The 12,861-nt window shown below is 50.0% G+C and overlaps 1 protein-coding gene across 3 annotated transcripts in view; it reads right to left on the bottom strand.

Annotated features, from left to right (window-relative positions):
* Dnmt3a (DNA methyltransferase 3 alpha) overlaps nt 1-12,861 on the bottom strand; it is a 98,079-nt gene that overhangs the window by 17,982 nt on the left and 67,236 nt on the right. Inside the window, exon 1 of one of the 3 annotated variants that reach the window (XM_090337345.1) lies at nt 181-242. The exons of the other annotated variants lie outside the window; for them this stretch is intronic. The gene's annotated coding sequence lies outside the window, so the exon portion shown is untranslated. Of the gene's footprint in view, nt 1-180; nt 243-12,861 lie in introns of those variants that run through there. 3 annotated transcript variants of the gene reach the window in all.

Raw genomic sequence — 12,861 nt, 5'->3', positions numbered from 1 at the left:
ACGAGCGGGTGGGACAGTGAAGTCGCATCTCCAGAACTCCGGCGGCCGGGGTCGCGGCGGCGGCGGGCCAGGGAGGCATACTTGACTCTTCCTCCAGCGCGCAGGGCTGCGGGGACCCTCCCACCGGCCCGGCCGCCTCCCCCCTCCCCAGCTTCCCCTGGGCTCCGTCCAGGAACCTACCCATAAGGCCAGGTGCAGCCCCTCTGCGGTCCCGCTCAGGTGTGAGCCCCCAGCCCCGCCGCTCTAAGTAGCTGCCCGTCTGGGGGGAGGGGCTGGGGGCGATGGGGCTGGGGGCGGAGGGGGCCAGAGAAAGGGGGAGGGGGCGGGGGAGGGAACATTTTCTTTGTCTAGAACTCCAGGTCACGTGGGCCCCGCTGGAGGGCCTGGTTGGCTGCGAGCGGGCCGGGGGAGGGGGGCCGGCCGCCGACGCTGGCGGTGGGCCAACCCCTCTACCCGGTCCGAGGGGCGCTGGGGGCCGGGGGGCCCCGGCCGGCCCACGCCCGTTCCCAGGGCCCCGCCCCCGCGGCCGGTGGGGAGGGAGCGCCCCTCCGTGCGGCCCGCTCTGCCCTCTCTCTACTCCGCAGGAGTGCGCTGCGGGGCGGGGGGCGACGCCTGCGGGGCCGGGCGCGGGGTGGGGGCTCGGGCCCCGGGTGGGGGGTGGGGGGGCGCCGGGGAGACTCGGCGGGACGCGGGCGTAGCTTTCGCGCGGCCCGCGAGAGTCGAGAGAAAGTTGGTGAAAGTGAGTTTCAAGGAAGCATGTTTGAAAAAGAAAAAAATGCTTGCAGATAGTCGAGGCCCGGGAGCGCAGGGAGAGCGGGGGAGACTGCACGCACCGCAGGAAACTGGGGGCGCTTTGGGACAAGAGCCGCTGCTGGGGCCCCCGCTTGGTGCTACAGGTGGATCGCCGTACAGAGCGTGGTTGGCCGGGCGCCAATGGCGCGCGCCAGTATCCTACCTACTCGGAAGGCTGAGATCTGAGGATCGCGACTGCAAGCCAGCCAGGGCAGGAACGTCCGGAAAACGTTTACCTCCAGTGAACCAGCAAAAAGCCAGACGTGGAGCTGCGGATCGAGCGCGGGGACGGCAACAGGCCGAGTTCAAGCCCAGACCAGCGCGCGGGCGGGGGCGAGCACACAGGCACAGCTGAAGAACTCTTCCTTGCTGCCCTCTCCCCGCTCCTCACATTTCATTTTGGGGTCTTTCCTCATTTCTCTCATTTTCCTGTGTGCAACGTTGTGGGTAAGGACATTCCTTCCAAGGTTCAGCAGTGTCTTCTTTCCCAGCCAAGACATCTATCTGGAAACACTTTCCCTTAGCCTCCAGGGGCGGCTTCCGCCATTCAAGCTAGCACTTAGGGAGAGAACTGAGGCAGATGGGCCCACAGGCTCCATCACCGCAGGCATTTAGGTGAAAGGCAGTGTTAAGACACTGCTTGCTGGCCTTCCCTAAGGGATTAGGCAGATTCCTCTGGACTAGGGGAGATAAACTGAAAGATCTAGCAGCTGGTTTGGGGGCCCAGCTGAGTGGGTGTCTGGAGTGATAAATGAGGTTAAAGAGGGCAGAATGATTGAAATTTGGAATACATAGATAAGATTAGGCCTTGGCAAGGGCAAGGTAGTCCTGGATCCCGTCCAGCCCCACAACTGAACTAAAGTTAAAAGGTATGGTTTGCAAAGAGGGAGTCAGCCACGAAGACAGTAGGCTCCTAAAGGGAGAAGAATAAAGGTCAGTTTTCTGGACAAGACAAGATGAATGGGTAATTTAGAACGATTAACTTGATTTCCATTTACTGGATGAGTCAAAAAAAAAAAAGAACAAAGACCGGAAGGTGAATGCTCTCAGCAGGAGATGTGTATTTGGCTAGTTCCCTTGTGCCTAGATCTGAACTTGAGTTGGGATTCCAACATGACCTTGACATAAGCCACTTAACCCCCAAGAAATCTGCTTTCTACTCTGCGAAGCTGGAGTGAAGGACATCCCAAGGACAGTGAGGTACCTCTCCAGGTGCTACTGCAGCTGGGCTGTACCAGCTGGAACACAGGTATAAGTTAATGAGATGAAGAGATGTGCTTATAAAATGAGTCCAGCATCTATCCTGGGGCTCAGCTCACTTTTTCTGAGGCCATCAGACCAAGCAAGGGTTGGAAATGGTTTTCTTCATATAAAATGGGGAGGAAATCTCATCCTAGAATCCACATATAAGGTAAAGGAGCCATTACAAAAACAAAACTGGGCATTAGTGCTCATGCTTGTAATCCTAGCTACTCGGGAGGCTAGGTTCTGAGGATTGAGGTTTAAAGCCAGCTGGTGCAGGAAAGTCTGTGAAGACTCTTAGCTCCAATTATTTACCAGAAAACTGGAAGTGGAACTGTGGCACAAGTGGTAGAGGATTAGCCTTGTGCAAAAGAGGCTCAGGGACAGCACATAGGCCTTGAGTTCAAGCCCCACAATCTCTTCTTCCCCTGCCCCCCAAAAACACAAAAATAAAACAATGTTGGGAGCTAGTGGCTTATGTCTGTAATCCTAGTTTGAGATCTGAGGATTAAACTTCTTTAACAAATGAAAATTATAGCTAGGCAGCAGTGGCTCATGCCTGTAATCCTAGGTACTCTGGAGTCTGAGATCTGAAGCCAGCCCAGAACAGGAAAGTCTCCTATCTCCAATTAACCACCAAAAAGCAGGAAGTACAGCTGCAGCTCAAGTGGTATATAGAGCTGGCCTTCAACAAGAAAAGTCAGGGACAACACCACAACCCCAAGTTCAAGCCTCAGGACAAGCACAAAAACAAAAAACTAGAGGCCCTCTTCTGCGCCCAACAAGTCAAAGTATCTGAGACAGCTTTTCAGGAACTTCCCCAACATGTAGCTAAATTGTATGGTATGTGCTTAGCATGCAAAAAAAATCTTTTAAGACCCTGAATTCTTACTTTTAGCCTGCCCTGGCTTTTGAGAGGATCGAATGACTTGCTAAGCTGTTTGCCTAATTGCTGCCAGCTCAGCATCCAAGACACCTTGGACCTTACCTCAGGTCTCTACTCAAAAGGAAGCTGCTAATTTGGGCTTGGCTGCTCTTTCCCTTATAATGTGGCGAACCACCTTAAGACTGTGGTCCTAGACAGTAATGATCTTCAGGCAGTGATGGCACCTTTGCCTGCAGCCAGAACATCCCAAAAATGTTCCCTTTCTTTTGGTCCACATGCAAAGTAGCCTCTCTCCCCAGCTTTCAAACTTCCTTATCTTCATCCTCTAAAACCAAGTCGTCTCAGCTCTTCTACACACACAACTTCCCAGCTTACGTAAAAGGAAGCTTATACCCAGAGATTTATCCTGAGATAGGGCATCTTCCACCTCCCTCTACCACCTTCCCTTTCATGGACTGTGGGTCACATAAACAGTTGTGTCTTTATGGTCCACAGACAGAATGAGACCCTAAAGATCTAGGATCAGTAAGGGGTAGGAGGTTGGGTACAAAAATCCAAGCCATCTTCTAGGATATTCAGGTCACATATGCTTTTGACCTTCTAAAGAAACCCTCCCTGGATAGTTCTTGGGATAAGTCTTTTGAGTGATACAAAGATAGTCAAACAAAAATAGTAGCAACCTATAAAACAAGCCCTGTTTGGGGTATTGCTATCAAAGTATCAAAACTAATATCAAAGGTTGAAGGAAGCAATTCCAGGATGAAAAGGAGATATGGATTGTCAAGAGCTTAAAAGAGATGCTGGAAAGGCAGGATTTGGCACAGTCTGACAGTTAGAAAGGGCACTCTCAAAGACAGAGTGCATTTCCTGACCAGTGGGAAGACAGCAGTGACTCAACAGGCCACCCAAACTGATGAAAACACCTGTTAAGGATACCTGATTCTTGGCTCTGACCCTGTATTCATCAAGCAAACTTAACTACATTTTCTTTTTTTTGCCAGTCCTGGATTTTGGCTCAGGGCCTGAGCACTGTCCTTGGGTTTTCTCAAGGCTAAAGCTCTACCACTTGAGCCACAGCATCACTTCTGGCTTTTTTTTTTTTTTTAATTTATGTGATACCGAGGAATCAAACCCAGGTCTTCGTGCAGGCTAGGCAAGCACTCTACCACTAGGCCAAACTCCTAGCCCCCTTAATTGCATTTTCTGGGGACACTCATCTCACTAAGTTGCCAGAAAACAGCAGGACAAGTATTATCTGTATGGCAAGGACATATCTTGTTAGAAATCAGCAAATTCATCAGGCTAGTGTATGTCACTGTCATAGATCTTTGAAGAATATGATAAGCAGTGATTTTCTAGTTTCACAGCTGAAATCAGACCCCTGGCCAGATGGGTATCCAGCTCAAGATCCAAGTGGCACAGCCATTTCTGCTTACTGACTTGAAATGAATGCTCAGCTTTCCATAGCATGCTTTGTCATGAAAGTATCTAAGAATGTGGTTTAGTGGAAGAATGCTTGTCACATACACAGAAAAAGCAGGAAGTGGCACTGTGGCTCAAGTGGTAGAGTGCTAGCCTTGAACAAAAGAAACTCAGGGACAGTGCCCAGGCCCTGAAAAAGAAAAAAAAAAAAATGCCACGCTGGAAGAAAGAATGGATCATGTTGCTGCCATCACACATAGGACAGTCACTCAAAATCAGAGAAGCCATACTCCTAGAAAGCCATCTGCAAAGCAACTTACCCAGAAGTCATGCATCTTTTCTGCCACGGATCTAACCCCACCAGTCCTAGGACCAGGAGAGCTTATTTAGACAGAAGGATTGGGATGGATGTCTGTTCTAAACCTGCTCTCCTGCCTACAGTTCCAAAACCTCTGTGTCAAGCAGTCAACACCCTGCACGATATTCAATCCCCCACAAACCTGGAGGCCTCCGTGATCGAGCCTACAGCCTACACTCTGCCACCCACTCACCATTCCTCACGCTGTTCCTTCTTCCCACAATGTCTTACTCTTCAACTTCCACCAGCCTAGATCTTACCATCTACTTACTAGTTCCTTCTCCCAGAAGGCGTCTCTAGCCCTTGCTGCCCATAGAGGTAGCTGCCCGCTCCATGTGGCTATTTAAGTCAAATAAAACTAAAAACAAATTAAAAGTCAGTTCCTCAGTTGAATCAGCTGCAATCTAAGTGTCCAAAAGCTACTCTATTGGATCTCACAGATTGCAGAAGCGTCATTATCATGGAAAGCACTTTGGGCTCGTCTCCTCCTGATCTCATCTCCCCTATCTTCCCTCTCTTCTCTTCCCCTCCTTGGCACTGTATAAAGCCTCTCTTAGATCTGCCAGGCTTTGCCTTGTAGGAAGGCAACTCTGCAGCCATCTTCTCCACAAGCTTATAAATTCCTGGAAGGCTGGGACCGGACCTTATGCAACTTCTTAGGGAAGTGGTGTAGACAGAGCATCTTGCACATAATGGAGGACTAAAACACTGTTAGTCAAAATGAAGGCAGCACGGCTGCAGGAGCCTCACCCAGACCTACTCCCAGGCTCCAGGCTAGGTGACAGATACTTTCTGTAGTAGGAATGCTAATGGTTGCTAGGAGGTTTGGATCTAAGGGTCCCTGAACTGGCTATGCATCTTCATTTTCCTGTTCCCCTGCAATCCATATTGGAGGTTGCAAGCAAATGACCAGACTGGGCTGCTGGCGGTGAAGCTAAAAATAGCTATGGAGCCAACAGCATGGAGTTAGCAGAACTTGTTGCTAAGGAGACAGCCACATGAGAGAGCAACTAAGCAGGGGAAGGTGTCAGACGTGTACAGGGAGAGGCCATGCTGGGGGACTCTAAGTTGACAGGGTCCAAGGCTTCCACCTAGAGATGTGCTGCCTTCTGGCAGCTCCTGACTAATGTTCTAAGTGGGGCAAATATTCCTCTTATCCCTCAGTACCTCATCTCCATGGAAACCACCATGACTGGGGTAAAGTACCAGCTTCTGGAAAGGAGGCCTCTGCCTGGAACTGGTTGTTATGGCAACATCCCCCCTTCCTGTCATTCTCTCTCCTGGCTTCTCCTGAGGGAGAGGTGGAAGCTAGGATGATTTTTTTGTAAACTTAGATTTTGGGGACCTACCTCGGTAGATCAAGGGCCTTAGGTGGGACACGGGACTCTCTTAAAACATCCTTGAGGGGAGCTGGGAGTTTGGCCTAGTGGTAGAGTGCTTGCCTAGCATGCACTAAGACCCGGGTTCAATTCCTCGGTACCACATATATAGAAAAAAGCCGGACATGGTGCTGAGGCTCAAGTGGTAGAGCTCTAGCCTTGAGAAAGTCCAAGAACAGTGCTCAGGCCCTGAGCTCAAGCCCAGGACTGGCAAAACAAAACAAAACAAAAAACATCCTTGAGGATTAGAAGTGTTGCCTAGTGGTAGAGTGCTTGCCTAGCATGAATGGAGCCCTGGTTTCATTCAGTACAACATAAACAGAAGAATCTGGAAGTGGTGCTGTGGTTCAAGTGGTAGCACACTAGCCTTGAGAAAGCTTAAGGACAGTTCCCAGGCCCTGAGTTCAAGCCCCAGGACTGGATAAATAAATAAATAAATTCTTGGGTAATTCTGATACGAGCCTGGTATATCAGAGAGCCCAGCTGTGTGAAGGAAGTGAGACCTATGGAGGGCTGTGCCCGCCCACCATGGGAAGAGTTGGGGCTATGGTCCCATACCAAGGTACAAGTGATATAGAGAGAGGAAGGAGACTTCACCTCCGTGTGGAAGTCTCTGGGGAGCCACCCACCTCGGGGGTTTTCCCTCCTGGTCCCCTTTCATGTCAGAACATGCTGTTGTCTGATATCAGATCCTGATTTGAAACTGAAGCCCTGGACAAGCTGTCCCTAGTGGCAGAAAGCAGAGGGTAGGGGGCTGGGAAGTCTGGGTCCCAGGGAAGACAGAATGATGGCAGCCCAGGCAGATGATTCAGGCTGAAAGAGAAATCTATCTTCTTCTCAAGAAAAGCAGAAGTCACCATGGCAACTGCGAGGTGCTGGCCTGGTCTACTGTACATCACCAGCGCAAACCTGGGCCCGGTCGCAGCAGAGCTGCCTCCTGCCTGAGCTTGGAGAGACACAGCATGTGAGCAGCTGCTGAGGGCCTGAGGGATCCCACCCCCACCACCCAGATCAGTGTGTGTGGAACCAGCCTGTGAGCCCGTCTGAAGCATCCCTATGCCTTAGAATCTGAGAGTACTGACCGGCTGCAATGGACAGGCTAGGTAGGGACAGGCTGGGGGAAGACTCAGAAGGAGGGAGGAGGACTCGGTGGAAGAGAGGAGCCTCGGTGTTTCTGTTACTCACAGTCTAATTGTGTACCAAGGACCCACCACACATAAACCACAGCCCTCACTCAAGACAGCATGTAATTAGATGGTAAATTATGCGGTAGGGATGCTTCCTACATGTGCCGAGGGAAATCACGGGTGCCTGGGATCAGCAAAGACAGGACGATTTGAGGGAAGACTCCAACCTTCTGATCCGAGGACTGAGCACAGGCTCCAGGCTTTTCGGGCAGAAAGGACCAGACCTGGCAGTCACAATAGCCTGCCCTTCCTGGTGACTGAGGGAGGGAAGAATGAGCAGCAGCACAGCCATTATGTCAGCTGCAGCATGGGGCCTGCTGTAGCCCCTCAGAGGAGGGGCTTTGGACGCCTACTGAAAAGCCAGTCCTCCCCACAGGCCTCACCCCTCTCCCAGCAGCCCCTAGCCCTCCCTGGCTTCTGTATCCTCTCTGAGTCACCCCTCACACCTGCCTATAGGGAAACTGGCCTTCCTTCCCTGCAGCTCCGCCAGCACCTCATGTGTCAACTCAGAACTGCTCCACCAGGGGGTGGGGGGTGGGGGCGGCCAGGCCTAGGCAGGGGGGACAGATGACACTGTAGGGGGGTGCAGCTGTGCTGCATTGACTTGCCCCTGTCAAGATATTAGACTGGGCAAGGTGTTATAGAGAAGACAAGACCTTAAATAACTACATAGCTTTTTAGATCTTGTTTTCTAACCAGCCTAATGGGACAACAGGGATCTACTGCTACTATTACTACTACTACAACAAATAATAATAATATTATTATTTTGTGGGGCGGGTCATGGGGCTTGAACTCTGGGCCTGGGCACTGTCTCTGAGCTCTTCACCCTATCCCTTGAGCCACAGCCCCACTTCCCATTTTCTAGTGATTAATTGAAGATAAGAGTCCCACAGTCTTTAGTGCCTGGGCTGGCTTTGAACCACGATTTTCTGATCTCAGCCTCTTGAGTAGCTAGGATTACAGGCACAAGCTACTGTGCCCGGCTCTAAAATATTATTATTATTATTTTTTTTTTTTTGCTAGTCCTTGGGCATGAATTCTGGGCCTGAACACTCTCCTTAGGCTTTGTTCAAAGCAAGCATTCTACCATTTGACCCACAGCACCACTTCTGGCTTTTTCTATGTATGTGGTACCAAGGAATCGAACCCGGGTTTTTGTGCATGCTAGGCAAACAAGCTACCACTAAATATTAAAGGTAAGACCAGGGGAGGTGAGGGTGGCACTTGATGGTAAAAAGAACCTTAGGATACTTAGTTGTAGAGACCATGTCCTAGAGAGAAAGAGCTCTATAAAGAGGAAGAACTAGCTGCACACAACTGTAATTCTAGCTACTCCAGAGGCTGAGATTTGAGGATTGTATTTTAAAGCCAGCCTGGACAGAAAGTCTATGAATGAGACTCTTATCTCCAATTAGCTAGCAAAAAGCCAGAACTAGAACTCTGGTTCAAGTGGTACAGTGCTAGCCTTGGGCAAAAGTAGCTTAGGGATAGCACCCAGCACTCAGGCCTTGAGTTCAAGCCTTAAGTCCCACCAAAAAGTGTGTATGTAGGAAGCAAATGGAAAGGAACCCAGTTTACCTTAATTGTCACGACCTCCCTCCCCCCTCCCACCCCCCTCTACCCCTGCCAGGTTCCATGAATCAAAACTGGGGGGGCGGGCGGATGGGAAAGGATCACCATTCAGATTCAGGCATGCAGACCCTCTCAAGTTTCAGGCAGTGAAGAAGAGTGGGAGGAGCTCCGCAGACCAGAACAGATAGCCAGCCATCTCCATCCAAAAGGGAAAATTTAAATTCCTGCCCAGAATCCTTTCCGGTCTTCCCACCCCGCAGGCTCTGAAACTGAAAGCTACAATCTGGCCAGTACCTTATATTGATTCAGTTTGAGACCTTTAGCTAAGCTGTGTACTTTCACTGAATTCCCCAAGTGATTAATTCAGTCCTGGCCCTGATGTTTAAACAAACTATTGGGAGGAATGTCTTCTCTGCTAGGTTTGCTTTACATCTAATCAGATGAAGCTTGATAGTCCTCAAACTTTAGTAAACCCAGAACTATAGGAGGGCTAGTCCATGGCCCTGGGCCCAGCTTCAGTGGCTTTGAACTGGGTCTAGGAATGTGCTGTCCCTCAGCTTCTTTTCTTGAGCTTCTTTTTCTTAAAGCTAGCACTCTACCACCTGGGCCACAGCTCCACTTCTGGCCTTTTCTGCTTATGTGGTACTGAGGAATCAAACCCAGGACCTCATGCATGCTAGACAAGCACTCTACCACTAAGCCACATTCCCAGCCCCTGTCATGCTTATTTTGGTGCAAATCAGCTGAGCTGGAAGTGGTTAGCACACACAATTCACTGATGAAGAGGAAGAGGGAAAGGAACAGTCATCTGGCATCTTGAAATGCTAGTGGCAAAAAAAGCACAAGCACATGTGCACAGTTGATAGGGGCAGGGATGGAAATGATGAGGGCTCAGAGGCATAGGAGAAGTGGCCAGAAAGGCCTACAAGATGACCTGGTCCCAGAAGCCCATGTGCCTGTCCTTCCTGGTCCTGGCCTACTTCCTGTGCCTTTCTCTCCACATGGAGAATCTGAGTGTTGATTTCCATGTAGAACTTCCTATGAACCTCTCCCTGTTGACACCACAGTCCAGACTGGATTTAAAGCTGCAGATCTAGAGCCAGGCTCACGCCAGTAATCCTAGCTACTCAGGAAGCTGTGATCTGAGGATGGCAGTTCAAAGCCAGCCCAGGCACTTATCTCCAATTAATCTCTAGGAAATGGGAAACAGGGCTGTGGCTCAAGGGGTAAGGCCATAGCCTCGAGCTGAAGAGCTCAGAGACAATACCCAGGCCCAGAGTTCAAGCCCCATGACCGATAATAATAATAATAAAAAAAGGCAGCAGATCTAAAACCTAACTGAAGCCCTGCCTTCCTAACAGGAAATCTCCATGGCAGCAGTCCAGTGGCTCAAGCCTGTAATCTTAGCTACTCAGGAGGCTGAGATCTGAGGATCACGGTTCAAAGCCAGCCCAGGCACTAGAGAATGACTCTTATCTCCAATTAATCACTAAAAAATGGGAAGTGGGGCTGTGGCTCAGGGGTAGGATGGTAGCCTTGAGCTGAAGAGCTCAGAGACAATGCCCAGGCCCAGAGTTCAAGCCCCATGACCCACCAAAAAAAAAAAAAAAAAAGAAAGAAAGAAAGAAAGAAAAGAAAATCTCCATGGCTTTGAGGAAGGCAGAGAATTCTTAGAAACAAGCCTCAGGAATCAAAGGAAAACAAGGGAAAGATGGTTGAATTGGATTTTCCTAAAATGAAAAGCACTGCTCAACAAGTTCATCTCCACCTCCTGCTCTGAACCTGTTCTTCCTCCAGTGTTTCCTAGCTAGACCTGCAAATACGGGGCAGTTTTCTCCTCCTCACCCTCCAACCTAGACAAGTTCCAGCTGTTCCCCCAAGTCTGCATCTGCTCTCTGAACCCCCTACCATGTGGCCAGAATGAGCTTCCTCCAGATGCTACCAGGTTCTCTCACACTCCTGCTCCTGGCTGCAAGTCCTCAAGCTTTCATTTCTCATGAAGGCAGAAAGCCCCAGTGATCACCTTCCTTTAACTTTTCTCTTTCATGGATTTGAAATCAGGGCTTGGGTCCTGTCCCAGAGCTTTTCTGCTGAAGGCTAGCTTCAAACTGCAATCCTCAGATCTCAGCCTCTGGCGTAGCTAGAATTACAGGTGTGAGCATGCCTGGCTTCATTCAGCTTTTTTCTTCATCACTGCTGCTCTACCACTTGAGCCCTTTGAAGGCTGGGAATTGACTTACACATTTAACTTAGGATTTATGTAGTAGTACTGGTGACAAAACAAGCTACAGATCATGGTTCTGGTCCCCTCTTCGAAAGATTTTAGAATTTCTGTAGACATCTAGTCTATTTCTGTCACATTATAAACCAGGAAACTGAAGTGCAGAGAGAAGAAAGAACTCCTTAAATTAATTAATCAGGCAGAAGCTGAGACCGGAAGCCGTACCTCATGATTCTCATTCCAGCATTCTCTTAATCCAGTTTCACACAGTGAGACATATAGTCTCAAGAAAACAGCAAGTCAAGGGCAGGGCAGAGACAGGAGCATGGAGCCAGGAGGATAGAGCAGGGCGTTTAAAAGGAGCCCTAGGAAGTTGGGCAAGATGGTCAACCTGGGGTTGGCGAGGTAGCTCAACAAGGCCCTTAGTTTGGTCCTTAACTCTAGAGAAAGGAAGGAAGGAAGGAAGGAAGGAAGGAAGGAAGGAAGGAAGGAAGGAAGGAAGGAAGGGAGGGAGGGAGGAAGGGAGGGAGGGAGGGAGGGAGGGAGGGAGGGAGGGAGGGAGGGAAGGGAAGGGAAGGAGGGAGGGAGGGAGGGAGGGAGGGAGGGAGGGAGGAAGGAAGGAAGGAAGGAAGGAAGGAAGGGACGGCAGGCAGGCAAAAGAAGAAGGAGGAGAAGGAGGAGGAGGAGGAGGAGGAAGAAGAAGAAGAAGACGAAGAAGAAGAAGAAGAAGAAGAAGAAGAAGAAGAAGAAGAAGAAGAAAGAAAGAAAGAAAGAAAGAAAGAAAGAAAGAAAGAAAGAAAGAAAGAAAGAAAGAAAGAAAGAAGAGGGTTAGCCTGGACAATGGCTGCCCAGGAACCAGTGAAGGAAGGTCTGCGGCAGTGTCGCTCTTCCAAGCCCACTAAGAGAAAGCAGGAAAACCAGTTTTGAGGCCCCCTGCAGAAATTCGGGTGTGGTAAATGAATGCAGACCTGCTCAATTACCTTATTTAGCCTTGCTCTTTTTTTTTTTTTTGGATCATGGGGTTGAACTCTGGTCCAAGGCACTGTCCCTGAGCTCTTCAGCTCAAGGCTACCACCCTACCCCTGGGCCTGGGCGTTGTCCCTGAGCTCTTCAACTCCACCCTCCAACCACAGCCCCACTTCTCCTTTTCTCTTTCTTTTCTTTTCTTTCCCCTCTCCCCAGTCCTGGGGCTTGAACTCAGGGCCTGGGCACTGTCCTTGGACACTTTTTGCTCAAGGCTAGCACTCTGCCACTTGAGCCACAGCGCCACTTCTGGCTTTTTCTGTGTATTTGGTCTGGGGAATCAAACCCAGTGCTTCATTCATGCTAGGCAAGCACATTACCACTAGGCCAAGCTCCTGGCCCCTGGTTTTCTATTGGTTAACTGGAGATAAGAGTCTCATGGTCTTTTGGGCCCAGGCTGGCTTTGAACCACAATCCTCCGATCTCAGCCTTCTGAGTAGCTAGGATTACAGGTGTGAGCCACTGCGCTTGGCTTAGCCTTGCTCTTTATCCATCTATTTTACCCAGTGCACCCCTGGCTGCAAAACTGAACAGTCCGAGAACCAGAGTCAGGTTACTTTTCTACAATACTTCTTTTGTATGTGTGTGTGTATGGGGGCGGAGGTTTCCTAGTGGTTGAACTCAGTGCCTGGACATTACTCCTGAGTGTCTTTTGGTAAAGGCTAATGCTGTACCACTTGAGCCATGGTGTCACTTCCAGCTTCTTCTGAGGAGTAGTTAACTGGAGATAAGAGCCTCAGACACTTTGCTGCTTGATCCTCAAATCTGAGCCTCCG

This window comes from Megascapheus bottae, chromosome 7 (assembly GCF_031878675.1).
Source record: "Megascapheus bottae isolate mThoBot1 chromosome 7, mThoBot2.hap1, whole genome shotgun sequence".
Classification (NCBI taxonomy): Eukaryota; Metazoa; Chordata; class Mammalia; order Rodentia; family Geomyidae; genus Megascapheus; species Megascapheus bottae.
The sequence above is the reverse complement of the archived record's forward strand: the minus strand, read 5'-3'. Positions and strand labels throughout refer to the sequence as shown.